Source organism: Leptopilina heterotoma, unplaced genomic scaffold (assembly GCF_015476425.1).
Source record: "Leptopilina heterotoma isolate Lh14 unplaced genomic scaffold, ASM1547642v1 Lhet_114, whole genome shotgun sequence".
NCBI classification, from domain to species: domain Eukaryota; kingdom Metazoa; phylum Arthropoda; class Insecta; order Hymenoptera; family Figitidae; genus Leptopilina; species Leptopilina heterotoma.
The window spans coordinates 226,514-241,929 of record NW_025110833.1 but is presented as its reverse complement, the minus strand read 5'-3'; the positions used below and the strand labels follow the sequence as shown (position 1 = coordinate 241,929).

The following is a 15,416-nucleotide window of genomic DNA, read 5'->3' as shown; positions in this document are numbered from 1 at the left end:
TTTCGTTTCCTCTTCCTTTCTTTCAACTTTCTTAATGATATTTAACAGCCTTGGGCTCTTTTGTGCCTCCTCTTTTTTTTATAGTTTTCTTTTTATTCTTGAGAACTTGAAAAGGATCCATAGCGGTCGTTAGATCCCGTCGAGGCCTTAACCCAAATTTTTGTATTTTACGTTCGAAAAAAAATTGAGAACAAGTATCTCGAATAATATTGTTGAGACCGACTAAATTCCATTGATGTATTATTGCAAATTTAATTATATTTTTTATTTGGAATCTTACAATAATTATATTAGAGTTGTCACAGGTCAGGGAAATTAGGGAAAAGTCAGGGATTATTATTAAAATAACTGGAAAAATGTTCCTAAAGTTTTGAACGTTCAAATGAACGAAATTTATCTATTTTACAAAATCAAATTTTATTCTAATAATATCGAATCACGTATTAAAAATTAATTTATAAAGTTTCAAATCTATAAAATTTCAAATTTTAATTAATTTAATATTAGATATTTTGAAGAATTTAGATTTTTGAAAAATTTGAATAATTCAAATTCTTAGGAAAGTAGTTAAATTTATTAATATATATATATATATATTCAATTAATTATTAAAAATAATTGATTCATAGAAGAATTTTAGTTGAAAATACAAAAAAAATTCTTTCTTCGCAAAAATTCAATTATGTTCTAAAATTTTTTTTTGATTTCGTCAAAATGTAAATTATCTTTATAAATAATAAAATTCCCAGAAATTCAATTATATTCGCAAATTTTAATAAAATTCTTGTCAAAATTACATTATTTTTTTAAATAATAAAATCTTTCTCCGAAATTAAATTATTTTCAAAACTTTTAATGAAATTCTTGTCAAAATTTCAATTATTTTCAAAAAATAATCAAATTCTCACCAAAATTTAATTATTTTCAAAAATTATTTATATAAAGTTCTTAGTAAAATTTCAATTATTTTCAAAAACAAATAAAATTTTTTGCAGAAATTCAATTATGTTCAAAAGTTTTTAAAAAATTCTTGTCAAAATTTACATTATTTTTATAAATAATTAAATTCTTCTCCGAAATTCTATTTTAAAAAATTTTAACAATGTTCAAAAATTGAAATAAAATTCTTGTCAAAATTTCAATTATTTTTATAAATAATAAAATTCTTCTCAAAAATTCAATTATTTTCAAAAATTTTAATAAAATTTTCAAAAATTTAATTATTTTCAAAAATTTTAATAAAATTCTTTGCTAAATTTAAATTATTTTCATAAATAATAAAATTCTTTACAGAAATTCAATTACGTTCAAAAATTCAAAAGAAATTGTCGTCAAAATTTAAATTATTTTTATAAATAGAAATAAAATACTTCTCCGAAGTATTTTATTATTTTCAAAAATTTTAATAAACAAAAAATAAATAAAATTCTTCGCAGAAATTCAATTATGTTCAAAAATTAAAATAAAATTCTTGTTAAAATTTCAATTATTTTTATAAATAATAAAATTCTTCTCAAAAATTCAATTATTTTCAAAAATTTTAATAAAATTCTTTGCAAAATTTCAATTATTTTCATAAATAATAAAATTCTTCACAGAAATACAATTATGTTCAAAAATTGAAATAAAATTCTTGTCAAAATTTCAATTATTTTAATGAATAATAAAATTCTTCTCCGAAATATTTTATTATTTTCAAATATGTTAATAAAATTTTCCAAAAGAATTCAATTATTTAAGAAAAAGTTTAATATAATTTCAACTTTATTATTATAAATTTGCCGAGTGATAGCTTCAATTATTATTTAATATAATTTATTCTACGCAAACATTTAATTATTTTCGAATAATCGATGAAATTTCGTAAAATTGAATTGTAAACAAATGGATTTAAAAATTCTCAAAAAACTTTTTCCAAAAATTATTAAAAATATAATTGATTTAAAGAATAAATTTTAGTTAAAAATTCTAGAAAATAATAATTGAATTGAAATGATGAAAATAATTTTGAAAAAGTCACTGTAATTCTTATAATATAAAATAATTATTTTATCTTTAATTATTATAAAACATGAAGAAATTGATTACTCCGAGTCGAAGACTCGGAGTGATCGATTTTTTCATGTTTTATAACAATATTATTATAATTTATTGAACTAAAGTTTTTGAAAATTTTAATTCCTATGGAAAAATAATAATTATTAAATATTTATTTAAAAATGAAGTTATTGATGTTTTCGAATAATTTTACAATTAAAGAAATACCTAAATAAATGTAATAGAACATTTTTTTTTGAATATCTAATCATTTTAATTTATAATATAAATTTATAATTTATATTTATAATTAATATTTTATTTATAATTTATTTATTTTTATAAAATATTTATTTATTTGTAATTTATTTTTAAAATATATTTATTTATTTTTAATTTATATCTATAATTTTTAATATAAATTAAATAAATTTAAAAATTACGGCGAATCAGAATATTCTTTACTGTCAGGGAATCAGTCAAAATTTTGTCTGGAAATCAAGGAAAGGTCAGAGAAATACAATATTACATTTTTGTTGGCCAACCTGTATTTATTCTTACTAAAGAAAAATTCTAAACTCTACCCGACATTTTTTTTTAATTAATAAATTTTGATTGGAATAAAAATAAATTTTTTGTAAGAACTTGATAATATCTGTTTTTTTCGTTGTTGTTGTTGTTGTTGTTGTTGTTGTTGTCAGGAAGTTGTAATTATTGTCTTTTTCCGTTCTTATGCTATAAGCAAGTTGCTTTTGAAAAGTAGTTCGACCGTTCAATTGGAAAGTTCCTCACTCACAGTAAATAAAAAGCTGTTGGCTCCCGAGTTCCTCAGTTTAATGAGTATACCTGAAGGTACTTTTTTTTCTTCTTCCTTCAGATTTTCCCACATTAAAAATTTCCTTCTCTATATATTTGAAAAAAATTCGATTGGGAATTAAAGTATACGTATTTTTGTCATTTTAACATCTATATGGTAATTTCTTTTTATCTTTTCTACTAATTAGGTTTCTTTTTCACCTTTTCTTTTCTTTTTTCTCTTTCCTTTATTTATTCGATTTTATTCACTCAGCGTATTCTAGATTTTGAAAATATTTATCCGGGCCGACGATGAGAGTTTATATATAAATTCTCGCAATCATAACTGTTCCGGTTGTCACACATCTGGAAAATTATATAGAAAGTCTCACCGGGGAATTCTTTCGTAAGAAATTTCTTGAATAATTATTTCGTGTTCTATTATCGATTATTCTTTTTGTTTGGTTTTTTTTTGGGTCTTTTAAAAATTGTCAGAGAATTTTTTGTCATTCAGAAAAAAGAATTTATGGAGAAATATTTCAATTTGAGAAATAAAAATAATTTTCTCACTTTCAAAATTGAATTTAAAAAGTGTGAAAAAATTATTTTCTTTACTTTTGTTTTTGTACTGACGATATTTTCATTAGACTTTGTGCACACCACTGGTGAGTGTAATCTCAAAGAAGATCTTGAAAACTAGTTGCGATTTCTTCCTTTGTATAAACAAAAGTTGTGGGTTGACTCTATGTGATCGTCTTTTTACGCCAAACGGAGGAGGATGATTCATTCTCGCAAAGCAGTCATTCTCCTCCATTTCTGGTTACATAATTCCCTTCGTCAATCTTGGAAATAATTGTATACTACAAATATAGAGAGAGAAAGATTGGTTTTAATTTTCTTATAGGCGTTTTTTTGCTATTTATTAATTATTAAAGCAAACAGTGTCGTCTATTTTTGTTGTCGTTCAAGTTTATTAATAAAGAAAACTTGTCTTTTCACTATATGAGTGTATAATTTTACTTATTTCAAGTTTATAACTTTAGAGTATCAACTAACGCTGATTCACCTTTTCTGCATTTTGCGTGGGTATTATATACAAAATGAGAAATCACGTACGAAACAAAACAAAAACAAAAAAAATACACCATTTTTTTTTTTGAATGAAATTTTTAAAAAACCTTAGTTTCTTTGTATATTTAAAATTTTTATTTTTAACATGAATTTTTTTATGAACGAAATTTTATTTTTTGTCTAATAAGAAAGTTTATTAAAAAAAAATGTTTAAGATTTATGGATTATCATAAAATAATTATTATTAATGATAGAAAGAAAATAATAAGAGAATATAAATCGTATTTTGTATGATAATAATTCGTCGATTATTAATTTACGAGAGTCGATTAACATATATTATTTATATTATTAACTTATCGTTATATTCAATTATTCACGGAGGTAATTCTGTTTCTAGAGCATTAATTACGTTATATACAAATTAAATCAAAATTAAATTGAAAATAAAATGTTGAATTCTAATTTCATATTTCATATTCAATAGTTTTGCCAAATGACAAAAAATGTTATTTTAAGTCACGAATTGAATTTTATAGTAAATAATAAACTGAAATTAATAATTTTAATTCTTAATTTTTAATTAATAAGTTGACTTCAAATTCAACTTGAATTGAAAAATTTATAATTGTAATATTAAATTAATTAAATTTTATAGTTAAATATTAATTTAAAATGAAGTTTCAAGTTAAAATAAAATTAATTAAATTGCAGAGGTTGAATATTAAATTATAATGAAATATCGAATTAGAATTAAATTAATTCTTCTACTAAATTAATTATCAAAATTGTAATTAAGTTAAATATTCATTAGCGCACAATTCTGTATTTATATACAATAAAGTATACAATTATTTACAATTAATTTATTGTTGAAATTGAGAGATAATTTATAATTTCTAGGGCATTATTTTTCAGTGAATATGTTAAATAGACAATGAATCTGGGTTAAAAAAAATTATAAGATAAGAAATCAATGGTCTTGTAAAACATTGAAAAAAAAGAACTTTATGTTAATATTTTACCATGAAGAGAAAATGGCAAATCGCTTTTACTGTGATTTTTTTTTCATTTTTAAGTACTAGAAACCGATAAGAATGTTGTAAATTTTTATCAGCTTACTTTGATTGTTATAATTGTCATTCAAACGTGACTTACAATTACATTTTCTTTCACTCTTTAAACGAATGAAATCTTTTTTTAAATTTGGCAAATTTATTGAATTTTTTAATATTATTATTAGCTTGATTTTATTTTTTAATTAGTTTTGTTTTATTGCTTTTTCGATTGTTTTCTTATTATTTTCATTTTATTATTATTTGGATTATTATTGCTATTATTTTTTTTATTTTTTAAATTATTTTTATTATTTATTAAGTTGGTGCCTTTAAACTTTGAACTATATTATATTTTTATTAGTTATTATTATTATTATTATTATTATTATTATTATTATTATTATTATTTGCATCTTAATTAATTACTTATTTTTTTAATTTAATACAATTTTTTTTATTTTTTTATTTAATTATATTTATATTGCATATTATAATAAAGAATAATACGGTAATTTATATATAAATATATTATGAACATATATTTTACTATTATAATAAAAAAATATAATAATAGAAATATAGTAAAAATTACTATATAATAGAATAATATTCCAATTTATTTATAAAATATTTCGTAAAATATCAATTTTTTGCAAAATTAGAATTTTTATTTATGCGCGAAAAGAAAACCTTTCTTTTAGATTTATTGAAAAAAAATTATTTGATTTTCTTATTGCGCATAAGTACTATAAAATATAATATTTTGAAAGTTATATTTGTTGTGGGTAAAGACCCTTCGGTTGTCATAGCAACTTGAGAGCGCACTAAACTTTTTTTATTTCTGTATTTTTTTTTACTATCTCATGATTACATTCTATATCGCGTTGACAAAATGTCATTTTGGTAAATTTGCAAAAAAGTCACGTTTCGTCATTTTTTTTCCTTATATATCTTTGTCACGATTTCACGCATTTATTTCATAAATACAAAATGACCTGCGAGATGTATTATATCGACTTCTTTTAATCTTTGCGTATAGAAAAAGTTTTCTGACCCATCGGCTCTCTTTTCTTTCTTTCTAGAATTATTCATCGATTTTTTTCTGTTTACTTGCGAGGATGACTTTAAAAAAAAAATGGTTAATTTTTATTTTTGAATTATTTGTTGTGTGGTTGTGAAAATTAATAATTTATTTGTTTGGTAATTAGTAATTAATTTAATTGAAGTTTAATTAATTATTTCTATCAAATTATGATTTATTATAATTAATTATTTTAATTACAATTATTATTGAAAAATTCTGGGAAAATTCAAACAAATTATATAGTAAAAGAAAAATAACAAAAATTTATAACAAATTTTAAATATTGTTTATTATTGTCTGAGAAAAATTCTTTTCTATTTCTAGAAATAATTAATTATATAATAGTCAATTGATTATTATAATTAATTGTTTTAATTACAATTATTATAGTAAAATAAAAATAAAAAAAATTTATATAACAAATTTTAAATATTTTGTTTATTATTGTCTGGGGAAATTTTGTTCTTCTAATGAATTGAAAAAAATTAAATTAAGAATTAAAATGTGATTTTGAGTTCGAAAAACGTTGCCGCCTATAATATTTTCCATTAAATTTTACACGTGACTTTCGCTGCCAACCAATCTCCTTGCATTTGAGTCTCATGTTTCGCTTTTCAGCGTTCCAGTCTGTTAAAATAACAGTAATAATTCCTGCTTGCCGATTCGCATACATTAATAATATGCAACAAGTTTTTTCTCAGATTTCAGGATTTTTTTTCTGCAATTCAGAAATATTTTTGAGTTATAAACGCTGTGTTTTAATTTTTTTTTCTATGTAAAATTATTTTTCTAATAACTATTATAATCGTTGGTATATTTTCTTCTTCTTTTTTTTCTTTTTCTTCTACTTTTTCCTTTTTTTTCTTAATTAATTAATTTAATTAAGTAATTTTTTTTGTCTTCTTTTTCTTCTTCTTTTTTCTTGATTTTCTACTTGTACCTTTTCTTCTTATTTTTTTCTTTTTCTTCTACTTTTTCCTTTTTTTCTTAATTAATTAATTAATTAATTAATTAATTAATTAAGTAATTAATTTAATAAAGTAATTATTTTTTTTGTCTTCTTTTTATCCTTTTTTCTTTTTCTTATACTTTTTCCTTTTCTTCTTCTTCTTCTTCTTTTTTCTTTTTCTTCTACTTTTTCCTTTTATCTTTTTCTTCTTCTTTCTCTTTCACTATTTCCTTTTCTACTTTTTCCCCCCTTTCTTAAATCATAATTATTTTTTAAAACATAAAATGCAAAGGAAACAGAACCTAAAGTAGGTGAGGGATAAAGGAGTCTTATTTCCGCGTCACGACCTTCGCGGTATCTTGCACATTGAATCAGAGTATATCTTTGGACAATTTAATTATATTAATCGTTAAAATTTTAATCCGTATTTTGGAATTTTCTTTATTTCGATTTTTGAAAGGGATATAAATGCTTCATTACGTTTGTTGAAAATGTTATCAACTTTCAAATGTTTTTAATTATTAATAAAATATTCCATTTTCAAAACTTGAATTTTGAATTTTAAATTCACTACTTTTAATTTGTAATTTATTTATTATAAATTATTTATTTTATAAAATATTTTATATTTTCTAAAAATTATTTGTTATATTTAGCATAATATAAAAATGATGAATTGTTTAGAATTCCTATAATTTATTTATACCTATTATTTTTTAATTTAATTTGACATCTAGAAATTAAAATTACAATTGTAAATTTCATTCTAATTTTTTCTATTTTTAAATTTGTAAATAAGAATTCTTAGTCAAAATATTTTATTGAATTTACACATTTTTTTCTCTCTATTTCTAAATTCATTTTTTTATTTTTTTTTATTAAAAATAATAATTTGTAATTAAAATTTTTAATTCAAAATTTAATTTTTATTATTTTTCTTCCGTATATATCCTGATAATCTTCTAAGAGAAATTGTTTTTTTTATAAAAAAGAAGAACTTGACACACCTTTTTTTTTGTAAATATATTCTGCGAAAAAGAAAAGAGAATTATTAATCAGGAAAAATGTGAATGATAAGTTGTCAAGGATGTTTGTAAGGTTGTTCGGTCTAGATTTTTTAAAATATTATATATTTTTTTTAAAAAAAGTAGAGCATAAATTAAGAGACAAATGATTTTCTTCTTTTTTTTTAAATATAAACATTTATATACTTTCCTTTTAATGAATAATCAATTGTGATTCGATTTATTCGAATATTAATTATTTATTTATAAAATTGTTTATTTATCTTTTTCTTATTACATGTTATTAATTATTAACGCAAATAATAGAAATATAATAATAATAATAATAATAATAAAAATATTAGTGAAAAAATTATATAAAAATTTATTACTAATTATTTATTCATTAATTTATTACTAATTACTGCTAATTAAAAATGTTTACTACGCAGTTTTTAGAAAATTGCAATAAATACCTAATTTCTAAACGGTCGCAAAATTGGTTAATGCTTGCGTGATTATGCAATTTATCAATTAATATTTCACGACAGCAAAATTTATCCAGGAAGATATTTTAATTTAAATAATGATTATGACTTGCTTAATCAACGTAACTTATAATAATAGCAATAATAATAATAAAAATATTAAGAAGTGCAAAATTAGAATTTATTTTAGAAAATTATTTTATAATTTACAATTTTATACATGATGGGTAATGTACATTAATTTTTATAATTGGCTTTAAAAGTTTATTCTATAAACATTTTTTTTATGTAATCTTGACTTAACAAACAAACAAAAATTAATCGATAAATTTAATTATTTAATTACGTTCTTTTATTTTTATCTTATGAAAGTTAAATTATTATAATTTAATTATAGTAAAATAATTGTAATTCAATGTTTTATTAAATTATAATTATAATTTAACTATAGTTAAAGTCATTATAATTAAATTATTTTTCAAATATTGGTAAAAATAATTTTTTAAACAAATATTTCGATATATTATCTCGCTATTATTATTATTTCCAATAAAATAGGTATTTATTAATTCGATTGAATATTAATTGGATTAAATTAATTCGAATGACAACGTCAAAATTCAATCAAAAAATAATATTTTACTCCCAAATATAATTTTTCATAAATATTTAAATATATATTCTAAATTTATAACTCTGGAAATTGGAGAAGTATAATAAAAAAAGGAAATATTTTCAAAAATGTAAAATAATAGAATCGTGCGGTTTTTCTGTGTTTCCGTTGATTGTTTCGGGAATCGATAACAAAAAAAAAAAGAGTACAAATTGAACTTTGCCCTGACGAAAGTCGAACTACTGTATATCCTACATAGGTTTTTAATCTTCTGCATCTAAAGTATGATGTGGAATCCATATGAGATATATGTATATATGCACATATATACAGTTTGGTCCATATTATAGTGCACACAACTCTCGTCGTAAAATCCGAACAGTGTGGACCCCAAGGGCAACTTTGTTCAATTAATGAAATTTGAACCAATTAATTTTGATAAATCGTGAGATTTCATAATTGAATGAAATTCAATCTTTATAAAATTTGATTTATTTCTCTTTTTATAAATTAATTTATTTTCGTGTTGAAAAAAAGGAGATAAATTTATGGGTTTTATAATTTATTACACATTGTAAAATAATTGATTGAAAATTAATACGATTATTTAATATTATTTTTTTTAACGTTTTCTTTAGGCTTTTCTCCTGCTATAAATAGTGTAATATTATTTTTCTATTTTCTTTTTTTTCAATATTTTTTTTTTTATTAATATTGTTATTATTTTTTAATATTACTATCATTTATTTATTGGTTCATAACGTTTATAACTTTTGGCTTTGAACGTACATTTATTTATTATTGTTATCATTACTAAATATTACGTGAAACAAATAATTATTTAATCATTTTTTTCCATTCGATAATAAAATATTATCGTTATATCACTTTCTCGATAATAGTATAACTTTCTCAATTTTTATAATTTTACGTGTGATTTAAAGAAAATAATGATTGAAAATAAAATTTTATTTATTTAAAAGAAGAATTTATTGATAATTTTATTATTTATCTGTATAAATAATAATTTTTTTTTATTTCTTTCGTGTATTTTTTATTCTCTGTTGTACATATATATACATGTCATAAAATCTGAAAATATTTCTGGAATGTCCTATCTTAATTGTGATTAGACACTTTTCACAAAATTAATTGCCACTCTCTCAGAAATTGCACGCAAACAAGTTTTTAAAAAATTATACATAATTTAACAAACGCGATATAGAACACGCGGATTCTTCTTCATATAATGCTGCGAAATATTTTTTTAAATTTTTTTTCGTCTTTAATTATAAACAGAGCAAAACTTTATCATATTATATTATTATGGTGAGAGATTTTTTTAATAATCTGACAAAATGAGGATAGAAAAAAAATGAAGAAGTTGGTAACTAATTAATTAGATTTAAAAGACGAAACATTTTTTTATTAATCATTTTAATTGGAAAATTAATTAAAGGAAATATTTAATCTGTAAATAAAATAAAATATTTAAATTATTATTTTCTATTTTAAAGTGAAATTGTCAGAACGATTGGAATTCTTGTTTTTTTTCTTCAAGAATATTATTTCTAGGTGAAAAGGGAAATTTTTCTCATATTGTATATAATCTATATATATAAGAGTTTTGTATCACTTTTCTGAGAAATTTGCTTAATTAAATTAAACCACTAAGTTTTATACCGCATTTATACTTTAAAAGTTATAAGTGAATGAAATGTCGAAATTGTGCCATAAACTAGGCTAAAGTTCTCTTTTTTACTATCGAGTTACCCTCGTCGGTGAGTCTAACTTAACACACGTGACTTGATACTCTAACCGAAGTAATCTGCATGCTAATGCGTAATAGCAATTAACTAAGATTTAAAAATTCAGGGCCGTCAACAGATCATGCCACTGAGAAATTAATTGTTAACTTTTAATCAATTTTTCGGTAAATATAATGACTCTTCATGGTAAATAGAATGTTTCTAAAGATTTGAACCAAATAAATTTCAAATTTAACTTAATTCTAAAATATCAAGTAAAGAAATTAATTATAAGGCTCAAACAATTGAAGGGGATAAAATTAAATAAAAATTTAGTTTCTATATTGTCAAACTCTTTAAATTTGATTGTAAATAATCGTAGAATTACGAATATTGACGAAAATCTTGTGATTCAATATGGACATGCTATACTCTCCACCTGCGAACGCCAAGGTAACCGCTAGATGGCAGTTTAGTTCTTTCTTGGAATTTCCCCAGTCACCTGGTGGCGACCTTGGCGTTCTCAAGTGGGGAAATTAAACCACCATTTTATCCCTCAAAAATTTTATTGTTAGAATATTTATTTCTGAATTTAGTCCGAGGCCCAATAACTTTTTTCTTAATTCATTTTGTAAAATCATTTTTTTAAATCCTTTTTTTAAATTCGCCTTTCTTAAATATCGTTTTTTCGAAAAATGAACAATTTTTCGGATAAAAAATAGTTCTTCTTTCCTCTCATAGTCTCATATCGCTTTCTCTCAATGAATATGGAGAGGAGAAAAAATAAAAAAACAAAAATGCTGGCAAAAACAATTTTTCTCATTGGTTGAGTCGGACCTGGTTTAATTATTACGAGTTATGAATGCAACGAGAGAGGCCGGGGATTTATGTATATATGTATTATGTAAAGGATGCTTGACGAGCTTCAAACTATATTCTGCTTTTGTATGAATAGGACGTTATTCATACGAAATTCAACGCTTTTGTAATCACTATGTTCATTATCACGAATCACGATAAAATTTTATCCCCGAGCACCACGTATATATTTACCATTAACATCTGTAGTTAACTTTTCTCATTAATAGATGTTATTATACAATTTTATTATTATTGTTGTTTATTATAACAAACCATATACATTAGACCAGGGGATTATTATTATATCGTGTTTATACAAAAATATAATTTAGACGTAAAGAGTAAACATTAAAATTTCTTACAATTGCGGGTAAAACATTATGTAATGTGTATACATATATACGGACAATAAAGCCCCCAACAAACGTTTCCTTAATAATTTACTAAATTTTATGGCGCATTTTTGAAATATTTGTTTTATTATTTATTTCCGCTTTTTTGTACTTTTTCGGACTTTTGCGTATTGGCTCCGGAATTATGCCAGAATTTTTATATTTTTCATCTGTTTGTTTATTTTACTTTATTTCATTCATGTTATGAAATTTTGGAAATTAAATTTTAAAGTTAGATATTTTTTTTTCTTTGAAACGAACATCAAATTTGAAAAATTAAGTGGATGCTGATAACTATATGGGTGTAAGTTACAGCTTTAAAAAAATATTTAACATTGAAATTTAATTTTAGAAATTAAGTTTTCAGCTTGATGACAATATTTTTATTTTTAAAAATAGGAGGAAAAAATAATTGAAAATAACAATTCTACTTTACGAATATAATTATAATAACTTTTTTATTTTCATTTTTTATTATTTTTATTATTTTTATTAATTTTAAATTTCTACTTTTATTAAATATAATAAAAGTTCTCTTAAAAAGAAATTCAAGCTTTCAAATTTCGAAATACAGGAAATTATTTACTCGTTCATTTTTTAGAAAACATTCAATGCTTCTTTCGAATTTCACAACTGGAAAACTAATTTAAAAATTTAATTTTATAAAATATTGGTAGCATTAAAAATTGTTATTGTCATATTTCTAAATGGTAATTTTATTCGATAGAATATTTGACTTATTTGTACAATGGTACAATATCAAACAATGTTTTTTCAATATATGAATAATTCGGTTATGAATAAATTGTACAATTTGAAAAGAATATTAAAATATCTACATATAATAATAAAATTATTCTCAGAATTTTATTACAATTTTCTAAAATAATTTAATTCATTCAAGGAATTTTATTAAAATATAGAAAATAATTAAATTCTTTCAAACAATAGATTATATTAAAGGTTTTTATTAGAGTTTTTGTAAATAATTAAATTCTTTTGAAGAATTTCCTTGTGTTTTTTTTTAAATAATGTAGTTTTTTGAATAATTTTAATTGAAAATTTTGAAAATAATTGAATTAAACAGAGAATTTTTTCAACTTTTTAAAATAATTTTCAAAATAATTTTTGCGATGAATTTTACTTCGAAAGGATTTGTTGACAAGAATTTATTTCAAATTTTTGAAAATAATTGAAATTTTGAAAAGAATTGAATTATTTATGAAAAGAATTGAATTCTTGACAAGAATTTGTTTCAAATTTTTGAAAATAATTGAAATCCTCCGAAGTATTTTATTATTTAAGAAAATTATTAAAATCTTCAAAAGAATTCTATTTTAAATGAAGATAATTGAATTTTTAGGAAGAATTTTATAAAAATTTATTAAAATTTTTGAACATAATTGAAATCTTTTGAAAAATGTTATTATTTACGAAAATAATTGGAATCTTGCAAAGATTTTTATTAAAATTTTTGAAAAATAATATAATTGTTTCATGATCCTAAAGTTTGTCGGTATAAAATAAATGAAATATAAAGTTTCTAAGTGTGAAATTTAAGTTTTTAATTTTTGTTGCAAACAATAAATTATAAAAACATTTCTAATAAAAAGTGTTTCGTTCATTTGAACGTTCAAAACTTGTGGATCATATTGTTTCGATGAAAATTTAAATTCTTTGTAGGAATTTAGTTAATATTGCATTGAAAATAATAATTGAATATTTAAAGGAAGAATTTTATTTTTTTTATGATTTTAGAAAATAATTGAATTATTTTGGAAAATTTTATAACGAATTAAGAAGAAAATTGAATATTCTTTCGTGAAATTTTATTAATTATTATAATTGAATTTTTAAAAAGATTTTACTATTTTAAAAAATAATTGAATTGTTTTGAAGGATTTATCAAAATTTTGTTGAAAATAATTGAATTTTTGCAAAAAATTTTATTATTTATAAAAATAACTGAATTCTTCCGAGGAATGTTATTATTTATGAAAATAATTGAATAATAGTTACAAAAGTAAAAAGTAAAAGCAAAAGAAAAAAATACAAAATAAAGAAGGGGAGAATTTTTTTTTCCATCTAAATTCTCGTCATCACCAAGAAATAAATTTTGAAAAATTTCCTAAACGTCACAAACTGAAAATTAATTAATCCAATGGCCAATCGTGCAACGTAGACATGCCCTTAATTTGATAAGTGTCCCGCATGATTATACATGACAGATTAAAAAATTAAATGACTTTCAAAATAAAACAAAAACAAAAAATAGGTCACTTAATTATAAATTGTTCCACATTAGACGTATATATTTCTCTTGACCAGTCATCGCATAATTAATTATCACCATATATATATAATGCCTTAATTAAAATTTTTGTCAGAAATATAGTTTATTTAAGTATAATTTGTTACAAAAAAAAATATTTATTTGCTTTTGTATATTTTAACAAAATTTTTTTATGCAACTCTTTTTCTTTTTCTAGCTTCCTTCTTCCACTAATTCTTGTGTGTCTGTGTGTTCAAATTATAATAATTTTAAGGGCTTCCTTTAGTCAGATCAAATTATATGAGTTTTCACCTCATTTCCAAGACCTTGAACTAGCTGTATACATTTCCAAAGAGAATCAAACATGACGTGTTCAATTTGATAATGACGTCATATCATCGCACGAGTTTTATTTGTTCACCAAGCCACAGAGTGTGTTAATATTGAGACTGAAAAATATTCTTTTTTTTTTGTGCACCTTCTGTTTTTCTCGCATTATTACACTCTCATTTTTTCCCCTCTGTGTATTTTTTTTATTTCTGCTTTCTGTTTTTTTTTGTATTTTTCGTATTATTTTTTTGTATTTTTTGTACTCTTTTTGTATTTTTCATATTCCCTTTTTTTGAAGTCTCTGAAAAACCAAAAATAATAATTTTCAACGCTAAGCGTCGACGCTAATTTCAGGAATATTTTTTTTTTTTGTATTTCTTTGTATTCTTTTTTTTATTTTTCATTCTTGTTTTTATTCTTTTTTGTTTTTTATTCCTTTTTTGTTTTTCTATATTCTCTTCTTTTTTTATTCTTTCTTGGATTTCTTTTTGTATTTTTTTTCAACAGTACAGTGTAAATAGTAAAAAGAAATTTCCTTTAAAGGAAAAGTGTTGAAAAAAAACTATTATGCAATTCAATATAAAAGTTCATTTAATCACTTGACGTGTAAGGTATAGAATGATAAATTAGATAGAGTCGTGATTGTGGAAGAGGGAACCGGGAGAAGGAAAGGGGGGGAGACATATTTTTTTTTGTCGATTAATCGTAATATCC

At 21.3% G+C, this 15,416-nt stretch overlaps 1 protein-coding gene across 1 annotated transcript in view; it reads left to right on the top strand.

Moving 5' to 3' along the window:
- Positions 1–15,416, top strand: part of LOC122508464 (ubiquitin carboxyl-terminal hydrolase 31-like) — a 38,531-nt gene that overhangs the window by 1,517 nt on the left and 21,598 nt on the right. The gene's annotated exons all lie outside the window — the stretch shown is intronic.